This window comes from Rhipicephalus microplus, chromosome 9 (genome assembly GCF_043290135.1).
Source record: "Rhipicephalus microplus isolate Deutch F79 chromosome 9, USDA_Rmic, whole genome shotgun sequence".
Taxonomy (NCBI): Eukaryota; Metazoa; Arthropoda; class Arachnida; order Ixodida; family Ixodidae; genus Rhipicephalus; species Rhipicephalus microplus.
The window spans coordinates 68,809,121-68,824,173 of record NC_134708.1 but is presented as its reverse complement, the minus strand read 5'-3'; the positions used below and the strand labels follow the sequence as shown (position 1 = coordinate 68,824,173).

The window sequence follows — 15,053 nt, the reverse complement described above, 5'->3', positions numbered from 1 at the left end:
GTCATGCGCATATCCTTGTTAGTATAGTGGTCAGTTTCCCTGCCTGTCACGCGAGAGACCGGGGTTTAATTCCCCAACGGGGAGCAGTAATTTTTTAGTTACCACAGGGTGGAAATTCAACGTGCACTAATATATCATTCGGCAAAAATATTTTCGTTTTCTCCATCTCCCCCTGAGTAAGCTAATATAAAGGGGAAGCTCTAGCGCCAGGGGTTTTTTTTCTGTCCCACTGAAATGTCATGTCAAGTAGGAGTTGTGATCTCGCTGACAACACCGTCGTGTCTGCCGTGCATGCGCATATCCTCGTTAGTATAGTGGTCAGTATCCCCGCCTGTCACGCGGGAGACCGGGGTTCGATTTCCCAACGGGAAGCAGTAATTTTTTAGTTACCATAGGGTGGAAATTGAACCTGCACTGCTATAACAATCGGCAAAATAATCTTCGTTCTCTCCATCTCCCCCAGAGTAAGCTAATATAATGGGGAAACTCTAGCGCCAGGTGTCTTTGTTTTTTTTCCTCTCCCACTGAAACAGTCATGTCAAGCTAGAGTTGTGATCTCGCTGACAACACCGTCGTGTCTGCCGTGCATGCACATATCCTCGTTAGTATAGTGGTCAGTATCCCCGCCTGTCACGCGGGAGACCGGGGTTCAATTCCCCGACGGGGAGCAGTAATTTTTTAGTTACCATAGGGTAGAAATTGAACCTGCACTGCTATACCATTCGGCAAAATAATCTTCGTTTTCTCCGTCTCCTCCAGAGTAAGCTAATATAATGTGGAAGCTCTAGCGCCAGGTGTCTTTGTTTTTTTTCCTCTCCCACTGAAATATTCATGTCAAGCTAGAGTTGTGATCTCGCAGACAATACCATCGTGTCTGCCGTGCATGCGCATATCCTCGTTAGTATAGTGGCCAGTATGCCCGCCTGTCACGCGGGAGACCAGGGTTCGATTCCCCGACGGGGAGCAAAAATCTTTTAGTTACCATAGGGTGGAAATTCAACCTGCACTAATATAAAATCGGCAAAATAATCTTCGTTTTCTCCATCTCCTCCAGAGTAAGCTAATATAAAGGGGAAGCTCTAGCACCAGGTATCTGTTTTTTTCTCTCCCACTGAAACAGTCATGTCAAGCTAGAGTTGTGATCTCGCAGACAATACCGTCGTGTCTGCCGTGCATGCGCATATCCTCGTTAGTATAGTGGCCAGTATCCCCGCCTGTCACGCGGGAGACCGGGGTTCGATTCCCCGACGGGGAGCAGTAATCTTTTAGTTACCATAGGGTGGAAATTCAACCGGCACTAATATACAATCGGGAAAATAATCTTCGTTTTCTCCATCTCCTCCAGAGTAAGCTAATATAAAAGGGAAGCTCTAGCGCCAGGTATCTGTTTTTTTTCTCTCCCATTGAAACAGTCGTGTCAAGCTAGAGTGTTGATGTCGCAGACAACACCGTCGTGTCTGCCGTCATGCGCATATCCTCCATTAGTATAGTTGTCAATATCCGTGCCTGTCAAGCGGGAGACCGGGGTTTAATTCCTGGACGGGGAGCAGTAATTTTTTAGTTACCACAATGGGAAATTCAACGTGCACTAATATATCATTCGGCAAAATAATCTTCGTTCTCTTCATCTCCCCCAGAGTAAGCTAATATAATGGGGAAGCTCTAGCGCCAGGTGTTTTTTTTTCTGTCCCACTGAAAGAGTCATGTCAAGCGAGAGTTGTGATCTCGCTGACAACACCGTCGTGTCTGCCGTGCATGCGCATATCCTCGTTGGTATAGTGGTCAGTGTCCCCGCCTGTCACGCGGGAGAACGGGGTTCGATTCCCCGACGGGGAGCAGTAATTTTTTAGTTACCATAGCGTGGAAATTGAACCTGCACTGCTGTACCAATCGGCAAAATAATCTTCGTTCTCTCCATCCCCTCCAGAGTAAGCTAATATAATGGGGAAGCTCTAGCACCAGGTGTCTTTGTTTTTTTTCCTCTCCCACTGAAACAGTCATGTCAAGCTAGAGTTGTGATCTCGCTGACAACACCGTCGTGTCTGCCGTGCATGCGCATATCCTCGTTAGTATAGTGGTCAGTATCCCCGCCTGTCACGCGGGAGACCGGGGTTCGATTCCCCGACGGGGAGCAGTAATTTTTTAGTTACCATAGGGTGGAAATTGAACCTGCACTGCTATACCATTCGGCAAAATAATCTTCGTTTTCTCCGTCTCCTCCAGACTAAGCTAATATAATGTGGAAACTCTAGCGCCAGGTGTCTTTGTTTTTTTTCCTCTTCCACTGAAACAGTCACTTCAAGCTAGAGTTGTGATCTCGCAGACAATACCGTCGTGTCTGCCGTGCATGCGCATATCCTCGTTAGTATAGTGGCCAGTATCCCCGCCAGTCACGCGGGAGATCGGGGTTCGATTCCCCGACGGGGAGCAGTAAATTTTTAGTTACCATAGGGTGGAAGTTCAACCTGCACTAATATATCATTCGGCAAATTAATCTTCGTTTTCTCCATCTCCCCCAGAGTAAGCTAGTATAATGGGGAAGCTCTAGCGCCAGGTGTTTTTTTTTCTCTCCCACTGAAACAGTCATGTCAAGCTAGAGTTGTGATCTCGCTGACAACACCGTCGTGTCTTCCGTGCATGCGCATATCCTCGTTAGTATAGTGGCCAGTATTCCCGCCTGTCACGCGGGAGACCGGGGTTCGATTCCCCGACGGGGAGCAGTAATCTTTTAGTTACCATAGGGTGGAAATTCAACCTGCACTAATATACAATCGGCAAAATAATCTTCGTTTTCTCCATCTCCTCCAGAGTAAGCTAATATAAAAGGGAAGCTCTAGCGCCAGGTATCTGTTTTTTTTCTCTCCCACTGAAACAGTCGTGTCAAGCTAGAGTGTTGAAGTCGCAGACAACACCGTCGTGTCTGCCGTCATGCGCATATCCTCCATTAGTATAGTTGTCAATATCCCTGCCTGTCAAGCGGGAGACCGGGGTTTAATTCCTGGATGGGGAGCAGTAATTTTTTAGTTACCACAGGGTGGAAATTCAACGTGCACTAATATATCATTCGGCAAAATAATCTTCGTTCTCTCCATCTCCCCCAGAGTAAGCTAATATAATGGGGAAGCTCTAGCGCCAGATGTTTTTTTTTCTGTCCCACTGAAAGAGTCATGTCAAGCGAGAGTTGTGATCTCGCTGACAACACCGTCGTGTCTGCCGTGCATGCGCATATCCTCGTTGGTATAGTGGTCAGTGTCCCCGCCTGTCACGCGGGAGAACGGGGTTCGATTCCCCGACGGGGAGCATTAATCTTTTAGTTACCATAGGGTGGAAATTCAACCTGCACTAATATACCATTCGGCAAAATAATCTTCGTTTTCTCCATCTCCTCCAGAGTAAGCTAATATAAAGGGGAAGCTCTAGCGCCAGGTATCTGTTTTTTTTCTCTCCCACTGAAACAGTCGTGTCAAGCTAGAGTGTTGATCTCGCAGACAACACCGTCGTGTCTGCCGTCATGCGCATATCCTTGTTAGTATAGTGGTCAGTTTCCCTGCCTGTCACGCGGGAGACCGAGGTTTAATTCCCCAACGGGGAGCAGTAATTTTTTAGTTACCACAGGGTGGAAATTCAACGTGCACTAATATATCACTCGGCAAAAATATTTTCGTTTTCTCCATCTCCCCCTGAGTAAGCTAATATAAAGGGGAAGCTCTAGCGCCAGGGTTTTTTTTTCTGTCCCACTGAAATGTCATGTCAAGTAGGAGTTGTGATCTCGCTGACAACACCGTCGTGTCTGCCGTGCATGCGCATATCCTCGTTAGTATAGTGGTCAGTATCCCCGCCTGTCACGCGGGAGACCGGGGTTCGATTTCCCAACGGGAAGCAGTAATTTTTTAGTTACCATAGGGTGGAAATTGAACCTGCACTGCTATAACAATCGGCAAAATAATCTTCGTTCTCTCCATCTCCTCCAGAGTAAGCTAATATAATGGGGAAACTCTAGCGCCAGGTGTCTTTGTTTTTTTTCCTCTCCCACTGAAACAGTCATGTCAAGCTAGAGTTGTGATCTCGCTGACAACACCGTCGTGTCTGCCGTGCATGCACATATCCTCGTTAGTATAGTGGTCAGTATCCCCGCCTGTCACGCGGGAGACCGGGGTTCAATTCCCCGACGGGGAGCAGTAATTTTTTAGTTACCATAGGGTAGAAATTGAACCTGCACTGCTATACCATTCGGCAAAATAATCTTCGTTTTCTCCGTCTCCTCCAGAGTAAGCTAATATAATGTGGAAGCTCTAGCGCCAGGTGTCTTTGTTTTTTTTCCTCTCCCACTGAAATATTCATGTCAAGCTAGAGTTGTGATCTCGCAGACAATACCGTCGTGTCTGCCGTGCATGCGCATATCCTCGTTAGTATAGTGGCCAGTATGCCCGCCTGTCACGCGGGAGACCAGGGTTCGATTCCCCGACGGGGAGCAAAAATCTTTTAGTTACCATAGGGTGGAAATTCAACCTGCACTAATATAAAATCGGCAAAATAATCTTCGTTTTCTCCATCTCCTCCAGAGTAAGCTAATATAAAGGGGAAGCTCTAGCACCAGGTATCTGTTTTTTTCTCTCCCACTGAAACAGTCATGTCAAGCTAGAGTTGTGATCTCGCAGACAATACCATCGTGTCTGCCGTGCATGCGCATATCCTCGTTAGTATAGTGGCCAGTATCCCCGCCTGTCACGCGGGAGACCGGGGTTCGATTCCCCGACGGGGAGCAGTAATCTTTTAGTTACCATAGGGTGGAAATTCAACCGGCACTAATATACAATCGGCAAAATAATCTTCGTTTTCTCCATCTCCTCCAGAGTAAGCTAATATAAAAGGGAAGCTCTAGCGCCAGGTATCTGTTTTTTTTCTCTCCCACTGAAACAGTCGTGTCAAGCTAGAGTGTTGATGTCGCAGACAACACCGTCGTGTCTGCCGTCATGCGCATATCCTCCATTAGTATAGTTGTCAATATCCCTGCCTGTCAAGCGGGAGACCGGGGTTTAATTCCTGGACGGGGAGCAGTAATTTTTTAGTTACCACAGGGTGGAAATTCAACGTGCACTAATATATCATTCGGCAAAATAATCTTCGTTCTCTCCATCTCCCCCAGAGTAAGCTAATATAATGGGGAAGCTCTAGCGCCAGGTGTTTTTTTTCTGTCCCACTGAAAGAGTCATGTCAAGCGAGAGTTGTGATCTCGCTGACAACACCGTCGTGTCTGCCGTGCATGCGCATATCCTCGTTGGTATAGTGGTCAGTGTCCCCGCCTGTCACGCGGGAGACCGGGGTTCGATTCCCCGACGGGGAGCAGTAATTTTTTAGTTACCATAGCGTGGAAATTGAACCTGCACTGCTGTACCAATCGGCAAAATAATCTTCGTTCTCTCCATCCCCTCCAGAGTAAGCTAATATAATGGGGAAGCTTTAGCACCAGGTGTCTTTGTTTTTTTTCCTCTCCCACTGAAACAGTCATGTCAAGCTAGAGTTGTGATCTCGCTGACAACACCGTCGTGTCTGCCGTGCATGCGCATATCCTCGTTAGTATAGTGGTCAGTATCCCCGCCTGTCACGCGGGAGACCGGGGTTTAATTCCCCGATGGGGAGCAGTAATTTTTTAGTTACCATAGGGTGGAAATTGAACTTGCACTGCTATACCATTCGGCGAAATGATCTTCGTTTACTCCATCTCCTCCAGAGTAAGCTAATACAATGGAGAAGCTCTAGTGCCAGGTGTCTGTTTTTTTTCTCTCCCACTGAAACAGTCGTGTCAAGTTAGAGTGTTGATCTCACAGACAACACCGTCGTGTCTGCCGTCATGCGCATATCCTCGTTAGTATAGTGGTCAGTATCCCTGCCTGTCACGCGGAAGACCGGGGTTTAATTCCCCGACGGGCAGCAGTAATTTTTTAGTTACCATAGGGTGGAAATTCAACCTGCACTAATATATCATTCGGCAAAATAATCTTCGTTTTCTCCATCTCCCCCAGAGTAAGCTAATATAATGGGGAAGCTCTAGCGCCAGGTGTTTTTTTTCTGTCCCACTGAACTGTCATGTCAAGTAGGAGTTGTGATCTCGCTGACAACACCGTCGTGTCTGCCGTGCATGCGCATATCCTCGTTAGTATAGTGGTCAGTATCCCCGCCTGTCACGCGGGAGACCGGGGTTCGATTTCTCAACGGGAAGCAGTAATTTTTTAGTTACCATAGGGTGGAAATTGAACCTGCACTGCTATAACAATCGGCAAAATAATCTTCGTTCTCTCCATCTCCTCCAGAGTAAGCTAATATAATGGGGAAACTCTAGCGCCAGGTGTCTTTGTTTTTTTTCCTCTCCCACTGAAACAGTCATGTCAAGCTAGAGTTGTGATCTCGCTGACAACACCGTCGTGTCTTCCGTGCATACACATATCCTCGTTAGTATAGTGGTCAGTATCCCCGCCTGTCACGCGGGAGATCGGGGTTCGATTCCCCGACGGGGAGCAGTACTTTTTTAGTTACCATAGGGTGGAAATTGAACCTGCACTACTATACCAATCGACAAAATAATCTTCGTTTTCTCCGTCTCCTCCAGAGTAAGCTAATATAATGTGGAAGCTCTAGCGCCAGGTGTCTTTGTTTTTTTTCCTCTCCAGCTGAAACAGTCATGTCAAGCTAGAGTTGTGATCTCGCAGACAATACCGTCGTGTCTGCCGTGCATGCGCATATCCTCGTTAGTATAGTTGCCAGTATCCCCGCCTGTCACGCGGGAGATCGGGGTTCGATTCCCCGACGGGGAGCAGTAATCGTTTAGTTACCATAGGGTGGAAATTCAACCTGCGCTAATATACAATCAGCAAAATAATCTTCCTTTTCTCCATCTCGTCCAGAGTAAGCTAATATAAAGGGGAAACTCTAGCGCCAGGTATCTGTTTTTTTTCTCTCCCACTGAAACAGTCGTGTCAAGCTAGAGTGTTGATCTCGCAGACAACACCGTCGTGTCTGCCGTCATGCGCATATCCTCGTTAGTATAGTGGTCAGTATCCCTGCCTGTCAGGCGGGAGACCGGGGTTTAATTCCCCGACGGGGAGCAGTAAATTTTTAGTTACCATAGGGTGGAAATTCAACCTGCACTAATATATCATTCGGCAAATTAATCTTCGTTTTCTCCATCTCCCCCAGAGTAAGCTAGTATAACGGGGAAGCTCTAGCGCCAGGTGTTTTTTTTCCTCTCCCACTGTAACAGTCATGTCAAGCTAGAGTTGTGATCTCGCTGACAACACCGTCGTGTCTTCCGTGCATGCGCATATCCTCGTTAGTATAGTGGCCAGTATTCCCGCCTGTCACGCGGGAGACCGGGGTTCGATTCCCCGACGGGGAGCAGTAATCTTTTAGTTACCATAGGGTGGAAATTCAACCTGCACTAATATACAATCGGCAAAATAATCTTCGTTTTATCCATCTCCTCCAGAGTAAGCTAATATAAAAGGGAAGCTCTAGCGCCAGGTATCTGTTTTTTTTCTCTCCCACTGAAACAGTCGTGTCAAGCTAGAGTGTTGATGTGTTGATGTCGCAGACAACACCGTCGTGTCTGCCGTCATGCGCATATCCTCCATTAGTATAGTTGTCAATATCCCTGCCTGTCAAGCGGGAGACCGGGGTTTAATTCCTGGACGGGGAGCAGTAATTTTTTAGTTACCACAGGGTGGAAATTCAACGTGCACTAATATATCATTCGGCAAAATAATCTTCGTTCTCTCCATCTCCCCCAGAGTAAGCTAATATAATGGGGAAGCTCTAGCGCCAGGTGTTTTTTTTCTGTCCCACTGAAAGAGTCATGTCAAGCGAGAGTTGTGATCTCGCTGACAACACCGTCGTGTCTGCCGTGCATGCGCATATCCTCGTTGGTATAGTGGTCAGTGTCCCCGCCTGTCACGCGGGAGAACGGGGTTCGATTCCCCGACGGGGAGCAGTAATCTTTTAGTTACCATAGGGTGGAAATTCAACCTGCACTAATATACCATTCGGCAAAATAATCTTCGTTTTCTCCATCTCCTCCAGAGTAAGCTAATATAAAGGGGAAGCTCTAGCGCCAGGTATCTGTTTTTTTTCTCTCCCACTGAAACAGTCGTGTCAAGCTAGAGTGTTGATCTCGCAGACAACACCGTCGTGTCTGCCGTCATGCGCATATCCTTGTTAGTATAGTGGTCAGTTTCCCTGCCTGTCACGCGAGAGACCGGGGTTTAATTCCCCAACGGGGAGCAGTAATTTTTTAGTTACCACAGGGTGGAAATTCAACGTGCACTAATATATCATTCGGCAAAAATATTTTCGTTTTCTCCATCTCCCCCTGAGTAAGCTAATATAAAGGGGAAGCTCTAGCGCCAGGGGTTTTTTTTCTGTCCCACTGAAATGTCATGTCAAGTAGGAGTTGTGATCTCGCTGACAACACCGTCGTGTCTGCCGTGCATGCGCATATCCTCGTTAGTATAGTGGTCAGTATCCCCGCCTGTCACGCGGGAGACCGGGGTTCGATTTCCCAACGGGAAGCAGTAATTTTTTAGTTACCATAGGGTGGAAATTGAACCTGCACTGCTATAACAATCGGCAAAATAATCTTCGTTCTCTCCATCTCCCCCAGAGTAAGCTAATATAATGGGGAAACTCTAGCGCCAGGTGTCTTTGTTTTTTTTCCTCTCCCACTGAAACAGTCATGTCAAGCTAGAGTTGTGATCTCGCTGACAACACCGTCGTGTCTGCCGTGCATGCACATATCCTCGTTAGTATAGTGGTCAGTATCCCCGCCTGTCACGCGGGAGACCGGGGTTCAATTCCCCGACGGGGAGCAGTAATTTTTTAGTTACCATAGGGTAGAAATTGAACCTGCACTGCTATACCATTCGGCAAAATAATCTTCGTTTTCTCCGTCTCCTCCAGAGTAAGCTAATATAATGTGGAAGCTCTAGCGCCAGGTGTCTTTGTTTTTTTTCCTCTCCCACTGAAATATTCATGTCAAGCTAGAGTTGTGATCTCGCAGACAATACCATCGTGTCTGCCGTGCATGCGCATATCCTCGTTAGTATAGTGGCCAGTATGCCCGCCTGTCACGCGGGAGACCAGGGTTCGATTCCCCGACGGGGAGCAAAAATCTTTTAGTTACCATAGGGTGGAAATTCAACCTGCACTAATATAAAATCGGCAAAATAATCTTCGTTTTCTCCATCTCCTCCAGAGTAAGCTAATATAAAGGGGAAGCTCTAGCACCAGGTATCTGTTTTTTTCTCTCCCACTGAAACAGTCATGTCAAGCTAGAGTTGTGATCTCGCAGACAATACCGTCGTGTCTGCCGTGCATGCGCATATCCTCGTTAGTATAGTGGCCAGTATCCCCGCCTGTCACGCGGGAGACCGGGGTTCGATTCCCCGACGGGGAGCAGTAATCTTTTAGTTACCATAGGGTGGAAATTCAACCGGCACTAATATACAATCGGGAAAATAATCTTCGTTTTCTCCATCTCCTCCAGAGTAAGCTAATATAAAAGGGAAGCTCTAGCGCCAGGTATCTGTTTTTTTTCTCTCCCATTGAAACAGTCGTGTCAAGCTAGAGTGTTGATGTCGCAGACAACACCGTCGTGTCTGCCGTCATGCGCATATCCTCCATTAGTATAGTTGTCAATATCCGTGCCTGTCAAGCGGGAGACCGGGGTTTAATTCCTGGACGGGGAGCAGTAATTTTTTAGTTACCACAATGGGAAATTCAACGTGCACTAATATATCATTCGGCAAAATAATCTTCGTTCTCTTCATCTCCCCCAGAGTAAGCTAATATAATGGGGAAGCTCTAGCGCCAGGTGTTTTTTTTTCTGTCCCACTGAAAGAGTCATGTCAAGCGAGAGTTGTGATCTCGCTGACAACACCGTCGTGTCTGCCGTGCATGCGCATATCCTCGTTGGTATAGTGGTCAGTGTCCCCGCCTGTCACGCGGGAGAACGGGGTTCGATTCCCCGACGGGGAGCAGTAATTTTTTAGTTACCATAGCGTGGAAATTGAACCTGCACTGCTGTACCAATCGGCAAAATAATCTTCGTTCTCTCCATCCCCTCCAGAGTAAGCTAATATAATGGGGAAGCTCTAGCACCAGGTGTCTTTGTTTTTTTTCCTCTCCCACTGAAACAGTCATGTCAAGCTAGAGTTGTGATCTCGCTGACAACACCGTCGTGTCTGCCGTGCATGCGCATATCCTCGTTAGTATAGTGGTCAGTATCCCCGCCTGTCACGCGGGAGACCGGGGTTCGATTCCCCGACGGGGAGCAGTAATTTTTTAGTTACCATAGGGTGGAAATTGAACCTGCACTGCTATACCATTCGGCAAAATAATCTTCGTTTTCTCCGTCTCCTCCAGACTAAGCTAATATAATGTGGAAACTCTAGCGCCAGGTGTCTTTGTTTTTTTTCCTCTTCCACTGAAACAGTCACTTCAAGCTAGAGTTGTGATCTCGCAGAAAATACCGTCGTGTCTGCCGTGCATGCGCATATCCTCGTTAGTATAGTGGCCAGTATCCCCGCCAGTCACGCGGGAGATCGGGGTTCGATTCCCCGACGGGGAGCAGTAAATTTTTAGTTACCATAGGGTGGAAGTTCAACCTGCACTAATATATCATTCGGCAAATTAATCTTCGTTTTCTCCATCTCCCCCAGAGTAAGCTAGTATAATGGGGAAGCTCTAGCGCCAGGTGTTTTTTTTTCTCTCCCACTGAAACAGTCATGTCAAGCTAGAGTTGTGATCTCGCTGACAACACCGTCGTGTCTTCCGTGCATGCGCATATCCTCGTTAGTATAGTGGCCAGTATTCCCGCCTGTCACGCGGGAGACCGGGGTTCGATTCCCCGACGGGGAGCAGTAATCTTTTAGTTACCATAGGGTGGAAATTCAACCTGCACTAATATACAATCGGCAAAATAATCTTCGTTTTCTCCATCTCCTCCAGAGTAAGCTAATATAAAAGGGAAGCTCTAGCGCCAGGTATCTGTTTTTTTTCTCTCCCACTGAAACAGTCGTGTCAAGCTAGAGTGTTGAAGTCGCAGACAACACCGTCGTGTCTGCCGTCATGCGCATATCCTCCATTAGTATAGTTGTCAATATCCCTGCCTGTCAAGCGGGAGACCGGGGTTTAATTCCTGGATGGGGAGCAGTAATTTTTTAGTTACCACAGGGTGGAAATTCAACGTGCACTAATATATCATTCGGCAAAATAATCTTCGTTCTCTCCATCTCCCCCAGAGTAAGCTAATATAATGGGGAAGCTCTAGCGCCAGATGTTTTTTTTTCTGTCCCACTGAAAGAGTCATGTCAAGCGAGAGTTGTGATCTCGCTGACAACACCGTCGTGTCTGCCGTGCATGCGCATATCCTCGTTGGTATAGTGGTCAGTGTCCCCGCCTGTCACGCGGGAGAACGGGGTTCGATTCCCCGACGGGGAGCATTAATCTTTTAGTTACCATAGGGTGGAAATTCAACCTGCACTAATATACCATTCGGCAAAATAATCTTCGTTTTCTCCATCTCCTCCAGAGTAAGCTAATATAAAGGGGAAGCTCTAGCGCCAGGTATCTGTTTTTTTTCTCTCCCACTGAAACAGTCGTGTCAAGCTAGAGTGTTGATCTCGCAGACAACACCGTCGTGTCTGCCGTCATGCGCATATCCTTGTTAGTATAGTGGTCAGTTTCCCTGCCTGTCACGCGGGAGACCGAGGTTTAATTCCCCAACGGGGAGCAGTAATTTTTTAGTTACCACAGGGTGGAAATTCAACGTGCACTAATATATCACTCGGCAAAAATATTTTCGTTTTCTCCATCTCCCCCTGAGTAAGCTAATATAAAGGGGAAGCTCTAGCGCCAGGGTTTTTTTTTCTGTCCCACTGAAATGTCATGTCAAGTAGGAGTTGTGATCTCGCTGACAACACCGTCGTGTCTGCCGTGCATGTGCATATCCTCGTTAGTATAGTGGTCAGTATCCCCGCCTGTCACGCGGGAGACCGGGGTTCGATTTCCCAACGGGAAGCAGTAATTTTTTAGTTACCATAGGGTGGAAATTGAACCTGCACTGCTATAACAATCGGCAAAATAATCTTCGTTCTCTCCATCTCCTCCAGAGTAAGCTAATATAATGGGGAAACTCTAGCGCCAGGTGTCTTTGTTTTTTTTCCTCTCCCACTGAAACAGTCATGTCAAGCTAGAGTTGTGATCTCGCTGACAACACCGTCGTGTCTGCCGTGCATGCACATATCCTCGTTAGTATAGTGGTCAGTATCCCCGCCTGTCACGCGGGAGACCGGGGTTCAATTCCCCGACGGGGAGCAGTAATTTTTTAGTTACCATAGGGTAGAAATTGAACCTGCACTGCTATACCATTCGGCAAAATAATCTTCGTTTTCTCCGTCTCCTCCAGAGTAAGCTAATATAATGTGGAAGCTCTAGCGCCAGGTGTCTTTGTTTTTTTTCCTCTCCCACTGAAATATTCATGTCAAGCTAGAGTTGTGATCTCGCAGACAATACCGTCGTGTCTGCCGTGCATGCGCATATCCTCGTTAGTATAGTGGCCAGTATGCCCGCCTGTCACGCGGGAGACCAGGGTTCGATTCCCCGACGGGGAGCAAAAATCTTTTAGTTACCATAGGGTGGAAATTCAACCTGCACTAATATAAAATCGGCAAAATAATCTTCGTTTTCTCCATCTCCTCCAGAGTAAGCTAATATAAAGGGGAAGCTCTAGCACCAGGTATCTGTTTTTTTCTCTCCCACTGAAACAGTCATGTCAAGCTAGAGTTGTGATCTCGCAGACAATACCATCGTGTCTGCCGTGCATGCGCATATCCTCGTTAGTATAGTGGCCAGTATCCCCGCCTGTCACGCGGGAGACCGGGGTTCGATTCCCCGACGGGGAGCAGTAATCTTTTAGTTACCATAGGGTGGAAATTCAACCGGCACTAATATACAATCGGCAAAATAATCTTCGTTTTCTCCATCTCCTCCAGAGTAAGCTAATATAAAAGGGAAGCTCTAGCGCCAGGTATCTGTTTTTTTTCTCTCCCACTGAAACAGTCGTGTCAAGCTAGAGTGTTGATGTCGCAGACAACACCGTCGTGTCTGCCGTCATGCGCATATCCTCCATTAGTATAGTTGTCAATATCCCTGCCTGTCAAGCGGGAGACCGGGGTTTAATTCCTGGACGGGGAGCAGTAATTTTTTAGTTACCACAGGGTGGAAATTCAACGTGCACTAATATATCATTCGGCAAAATAATCTTCGTTCTCTCCATCTCCCCCAGAGTAAGCTAATATAATGGGGAAGCTCTAGCGCCAGGTGTTTTTTTCTGTCCCACTGAAAGAGTCATGTCAAGCGAGAGTTGTGATCTCGCTGACAACACCGTCGTGTCTGCCGTGCATGCGCATATCCTCGTTGGTATAGTGGTCAGTGTCCCCGCCTGTCACGCGGGAGACCGGGGTTCGATTCCCCGACGGGGAGCAGTAATTTTTTAGTTACCATAGCGTGGAAATTGAACCTGCACTGCTGTACCAATCGGCAAAATAATCTTCGTTCTCTCCATCCCCTCCAGAGTAAGCTAATATAATGGGGAAGCTTTAGCACCAGGTGTCTTTGTTTTTTTTCCTCTCCCACTGAAACAGTCATGTCAAGCTAGAGTTGTGATCTCGCTGACAACACCGTCGTGTCTGCCGTGCATGCGCATATCCTCGTTAGTATAGTGGTCAGTATCCCCGCCTGTCACGCGGGAGACCGGGGTTCGATTCCCCGACGGGGAGCAGTAATTTTTTAGTTACCATAGGGTGGAAATTGAACCTGCACTGCTATACCATTCGGCAAAATAATCTTCGTTTTCTCCGTCTCCTCCAGAGTAAGCTAATATAATGTGGAAGCTCTAGCGCCAGGTATCTGTTTTTTTTCTCTCCCACTGAAACAGTCGTGTCAAGCTAGAGTGTTGATCTCGCAGACAACACCGTCGTGTCTGCCGTCATGCGCATATCCTTGTTAGTATAGTGGTCAGTTTCCCTGCCTGTCACGCGGGAGACCGGGGTTAATTCCCCAACGGGGAGCAGTAATTTTTTAGTTACCACAGGGTGGAAATTCACCGTGCACTAATATATCATTCGGCAAAAATATTTTCGTTTTCTCCATCTCCCCCAGAGTTAGCTAATATAAAGGGGAAGCTCTAGCGCCAGGTGTTTTTTTTTCTGTCCCACTGAAAAAGTCATGTCAAGCGAGAGTTGTGATCTCGCTGACAACACCGTCGTGTCTGCCGTGCATGCGCATATCCTCGTTAGTATAGTGGTCAGTATCCCCGCCTGTCACGCGGGAGACCGGGGTTCGATTCCCCGACGGGGAGCAGTATTTTTAGTTACCATAGGGTGGAAATTGAACTTGCACTGCTATACCATTCGGCAAAATGATCTTCGTTTACTCCATCTCCTCCAGAGTAAGCTAATATAATGGAGAAGCTCTAGTGCCAGGTGTCTGTTTTTTTTCTTTCCCACTGAAACAGTCGTGTCAAGCTAGAGTGTTGATCTCGCAGACAACACCGTCGTGTCTGCCGTCATGCGCATATCCTCGTTAGTATAGTGGTCAGTATCCCTGCCTGTCACGCGGAAGACCGGGGTTTAATTCCCCGACGGGGAGCAGTAATTTTTTTGTTACCATAGGGTAGAAATTCAACCTGCACTAATATATCATTCGGCAAAATAATTTTCGTTTTCTCCATCTCCCCTAGAGTAAGCGAATATAATGGGGAAGCTCTAGCGCCAGGTGTTTTTTTTTTCTGTCCCACTGAAATGTCATGTCAAGTAGGAGTTGTGATCTCGCTGACAACACCGTCGTGTCTGCCGTGCATGCGCATATCCTCGTTGGTATAGTGGTCAGTATCCCCGCCTGTCACGCGGGAGACCGGCGTTCGATTTCGCAACGGGGAGCAGTAATTTTTTAGTTACCATAGGGTGGAAATTGAACCTGCACTGCTATACCAATCGGCAAAA

The 15,053-nt window shown here is 47.3% G+C and overlaps 28 non-coding genes across 28 annotated transcripts; all 28 read left to right on the top strand.

The window, feature by feature from the left end:
- Positions 1 to 596: 596 nt before the first annotated feature.
- Positions 597 to 668, top strand: TRNAD-GUC (transfer RNA aspartic acid (anticodon GUC)). Its single transcript has one exon. It is a non-coding gene; the product is annotated as a tRNA-Asp (tRNA).
- A 224-nt stretch (positions 669 to 892) lies between these two features.
- On the top strand, positions 893 to 964 carry TRNAD-GUC (transfer RNA aspartic acid (anticodon GUC)). Its single transcript has one exon. It is a non-coding gene; the product is annotated as a tRNA-Asp (tRNA).
- A 219-nt stretch (positions 965 to 1,183) lies between these two features.
- TRNAD-GUC (transfer RNA aspartic acid (anticodon GUC)) lies at positions 1,184 to 1,255 on the top strand. The gene has a single exon. It is a non-coding gene; the product is annotated as a tRNA-Asp (tRNA).
- A 509-nt stretch (positions 1,256 to 1,764) lies between these two features.
- Positions 1,765 to 1,836, top strand: TRNAD-GUC (transfer RNA aspartic acid (anticodon GUC)). The gene has a single exon. It is a non-coding gene; the product is annotated as a tRNA-Asp (tRNA).
- A 224-nt stretch (positions 1,837 to 2,060) lies between these two features.
- Positions 2,061 to 2,132, top strand: TRNAD-GUC (transfer RNA aspartic acid (anticodon GUC)). The gene has a single exon. It is a non-coding gene; the product is annotated as a tRNA-Asp (tRNA).
- A 514-nt stretch (positions 2,133 to 2,646) lies between these two features.
- TRNAD-GUC (transfer RNA aspartic acid (anticodon GUC)) lies at positions 2,647 to 2,718 on the top strand. The gene has a single exon. It is a non-coding gene; the product is annotated as a tRNA-Asp (tRNA).
- A 510-nt stretch (positions 2,719 to 3,228) lies between these two features.
- TRNAD-GUC (transfer RNA aspartic acid (anticodon GUC)) lies at positions 3,229 to 3,300 on the top strand. The gene has a single exon. It is a non-coding gene; the product is annotated as a tRNA-Asp (tRNA).
- An 804-nt stretch (positions 3,301 to 4,104) lies between these two features.
- TRNAD-GUC (transfer RNA aspartic acid (anticodon GUC)) lies at positions 4,105 to 4,176 on the top strand. The gene has a single exon. It is a non-coding gene; the product is annotated as a tRNA-Asp (tRNA).
- Positions 4,177 to 4,400: 224 nt separating this feature from the next.
- TRNAD-GUC (transfer RNA aspartic acid (anticodon GUC)) lies at positions 4,401 to 4,472 on the top strand. The gene has a single exon. It is a non-coding gene; the product is annotated as a tRNA-Asp (tRNA).
- Positions 4,473 to 4,691: 219 nt separating this feature from the next.
- On the top strand, positions 4,692 to 4,763 carry TRNAD-GUC (transfer RNA aspartic acid (anticodon GUC)). Its single transcript has one exon. It is a non-coding gene; the product is annotated as a tRNA-Asp (tRNA).
- Positions 4,764 to 5,272: 509 nt separating this feature from the next.
- Positions 5,273 to 5,344, top strand: TRNAD-GUC (transfer RNA aspartic acid (anticodon GUC)). The gene has a single exon. It is a non-coding gene; the product is annotated as a tRNA-Asp (tRNA).
- Positions 5,345 to 5,568: 224 nt separating this feature from the next.
- On the top strand, positions 5,569 to 5,640 carry TRNAD-GUC (transfer RNA aspartic acid (anticodon GUC)). The gene has a single exon. It is a non-coding gene; the product is annotated as a tRNA-Asp (tRNA).
- An 804-nt stretch (positions 5,641 to 6,444) lies between these two features.
- On the top strand, positions 6,445 to 6,516 carry TRNAD-GUC (transfer RNA aspartic acid (anticodon GUC)). Its single transcript has one exon. It is a non-coding gene; the product is annotated as a tRNA-Asp (tRNA).
- An 805-nt stretch (positions 6,517 to 7,321) lies between these two features.
- TRNAD-GUC (transfer RNA aspartic acid (anticodon GUC)) lies at positions 7,322 to 7,393 on the top strand. Its single transcript has one exon. It is a non-coding gene; the product is annotated as a tRNA-Asp (tRNA).
- Positions 7,394 to 7,910: 517 nt separating this feature from the next.
- TRNAD-GUC (transfer RNA aspartic acid (anticodon GUC)) lies at positions 7,911 to 7,982 on the top strand. The gene has a single exon. It is a non-coding gene; the product is annotated as a tRNA-Asp (tRNA).
- An 804-nt stretch (positions 7,983 to 8,786) lies between these two features.
- TRNAD-GUC (transfer RNA aspartic acid (anticodon GUC)) lies at positions 8,787 to 8,858 on the top strand. The gene has a single exon. It is a non-coding gene; the product is annotated as a tRNA-Asp (tRNA).
- Positions 8,859 to 9,082: 224 nt separating this feature from the next.
- On the top strand, positions 9,083 to 9,154 carry TRNAD-GUC (transfer RNA aspartic acid (anticodon GUC)). Its single transcript has one exon. It is a non-coding gene; the product is annotated as a tRNA-Asp (tRNA).
- Positions 9,155 to 9,373: 219 nt separating this feature from the next.
- On the top strand, positions 9,374 to 9,445 carry TRNAD-GUC (transfer RNA aspartic acid (anticodon GUC)). Its single transcript has one exon. It is a non-coding gene; the product is annotated as a tRNA-Asp (tRNA).
- Positions 9,446 to 9,954: 509 nt separating this feature from the next.
- On the top strand, positions 9,955 to 10,026 carry TRNAD-GUC (transfer RNA aspartic acid (anticodon GUC)). Its single transcript has one exon. It is a non-coding gene; the product is annotated as a tRNA-Asp (tRNA).
- Positions 10,027 to 10,250: 224 nt separating this feature from the next.
- TRNAD-GUC (transfer RNA aspartic acid (anticodon GUC)) lies at positions 10,251 to 10,322 on the top strand. The gene has a single exon. It is a non-coding gene; the product is annotated as a tRNA-Asp (tRNA).
- Positions 10,323 to 10,836: 514 nt separating this feature from the next.
- TRNAD-GUC (transfer RNA aspartic acid (anticodon GUC)) lies at positions 10,837 to 10,908 on the top strand. Its single transcript has one exon. It is a non-coding gene; the product is annotated as a tRNA-Asp (tRNA).
- A 510-nt stretch (positions 10,909 to 11,418) lies between these two features.
- TRNAD-GUC (transfer RNA aspartic acid (anticodon GUC)) lies at positions 11,419 to 11,490 on the top strand. The gene has a single exon. It is a non-coding gene; the product is annotated as a tRNA-Asp (tRNA).
- Positions 11,491 to 12,294: 804 nt separating this feature from the next.
- TRNAD-GUC (transfer RNA aspartic acid (anticodon GUC)) lies at positions 12,295 to 12,366 on the top strand. Its single transcript has one exon. It is a non-coding gene; the product is annotated as a tRNA-Asp (tRNA).
- Positions 12,367 to 12,590: 224 nt separating this feature from the next.
- On the top strand, positions 12,591 to 12,662 carry TRNAD-GUC (transfer RNA aspartic acid (anticodon GUC)). Its single transcript has one exon. It is a non-coding gene; the product is annotated as a tRNA-Asp (tRNA).
- Positions 12,663 to 12,881: 219 nt separating this feature from the next.
- On the top strand, positions 12,882 to 12,953 carry TRNAD-GUC (transfer RNA aspartic acid (anticodon GUC)). The gene has a single exon. It is a non-coding gene; the product is annotated as a tRNA-Asp (tRNA).
- Positions 12,954 to 13,461: 508 nt separating this feature from the next.
- Positions 13,462 to 13,533, top strand: TRNAD-GUC (transfer RNA aspartic acid (anticodon GUC)). Its single transcript has one exon. It is a non-coding gene; the product is annotated as a tRNA-Asp (tRNA).
- A 224-nt stretch (positions 13,534 to 13,757) lies between these two features.
- On the top strand, positions 13,758 to 13,829 carry TRNAD-GUC (transfer RNA aspartic acid (anticodon GUC)). The gene has a single exon. It is a non-coding gene; the product is annotated as a tRNA-Asp (tRNA).
- A 509-nt stretch (positions 13,830 to 14,338) lies between these two features.
- TRNAD-GUC (transfer RNA aspartic acid (anticodon GUC)) lies at positions 14,339 to 14,410 on the top strand. Its single transcript has one exon. It is a non-coding gene; the product is annotated as a tRNA-Asp (tRNA).
- Positions 14,411 to 15,053: the final 643 nt, after the last annotated feature.